Raw genomic sequence first — 450 nt, forward strand, 5'->3', positions numbered from 1 at the left:
CTGGACCATCACGCTCCGTGGGCGGGCGGCCGACCTGCCCTGCCGCCTCCTCATGTACCTCCGGCTGCTGGCCATGTACGCCTCCGCCTTCGTCACCGTCGTCATCAGCCTGGACCGGCAGGCTGCCCTCCTGCACCCGCTGGCCATCGCCCGCGCCCGGAAGAGGAACCGCACCATGCTCTACGTCGCCTGGCTCCTCAGTGCAGGGCTCTCGGTGCCGCAGGTACCTGTCCCCAGGGCTCCTCTCCGGCCCGTGGCAGACACCTGCCCGCCCCTGTGCCGGCTCCCAGGGTACCCGGCTATGCCAGCTGGGGTTGCTCCCAGGGCTGGTGCTGCCGTGAGCCCTGCAGAACAGGGATGGAGAGGGCTTGGAGGAGAGGCAGCCGAGCTGGGCAGCGAAGGAGGGGCTGTGGCAGCATGTCCCCTCCACCCAGCTCTGCACCCCTCCCC

This window comes from Pygoscelis adeliae, unplaced genomic scaffold, assembly GCF_000699105.1.
Source record: "Pygoscelis adeliae isolate BGI_AS28 unplaced genomic scaffold, ASM69910v1 Scaffold13, whole genome shotgun sequence".
In the NCBI taxonomy this organism is placed as follows: domain Eukaryota; kingdom Metazoa; phylum Chordata; class Aves; order Sphenisciformes; family Spheniscidae; genus Pygoscelis; species Pygoscelis adeliae.